We start from the raw sequence: 689 nt of genomic DNA, 5'->3' as shown, positions 1-689 counted from the left end.
TTTGGTAATTTGGTAGTAACACCTTTCTTTGGTGTCATATCTCGATTTGAATTCTGTCCAAAGGTCTAGAGGATTCTCAATTGTCAAATTCTGATCTTTGAGACTCTCAATAAGATGATGGCGAATAATTAATATTGCCATGTATCAATCTTTCTCATTTGGCATTATTGCCTTCTATGATACATTCACCAAGTCTTTTTGACTTTAGGATAATCTTTGTATTCAACGCCCACTGTATATAACTATCTCCAGAGAGATTTAAGGCAGCAAAATCCAGGTTGATTTTTGACATCTCAAATCATAGATTACATAATTTAGCAATTCTAATGATCAAACAAAGCAATAAGCCTTAACGGCCAACAAGGAAGCCTCACGGCCAACAATGAAGCTTCATGGCCAAGACAGATAACAAGCCGCACGGCTATGAATGCAATCAGTTCGGTTTAATGCATTAAGTTCATTGCAATCCTAGCATAGATGATTTCTATCAGTTCATGATGCAATCAAAACCTCTCGGCCAAGTCAAAGAACAATCACACGGCTTATTTTATTTCAATTCAATACCATCCTAGCATAAGGTTCTAAGTGTAATTGCAATCAATCAATGTGATCAAGTTAGGTATGAATGCAACAAGGCTGCACAGCCACGAGATGATATGGTCTTAGTGATTTTAATTTAAAAAGTATCA

The sequence above is a fragment of the Brassica oleracea genome, chromosome C3, assembly GCF_000695525.1.
Source record: "Brassica oleracea var. oleracea cultivar TO1000 chromosome C3, BOL, whole genome shotgun sequence".
Taxonomy (NCBI): Eukaryota; Viridiplantae; Streptophyta; class Magnoliopsida; order Brassicales; family Brassicaceae; genus Brassica; species Brassica oleracea.
This window is presented reverse-complemented; position numbering follows the sequence as displayed.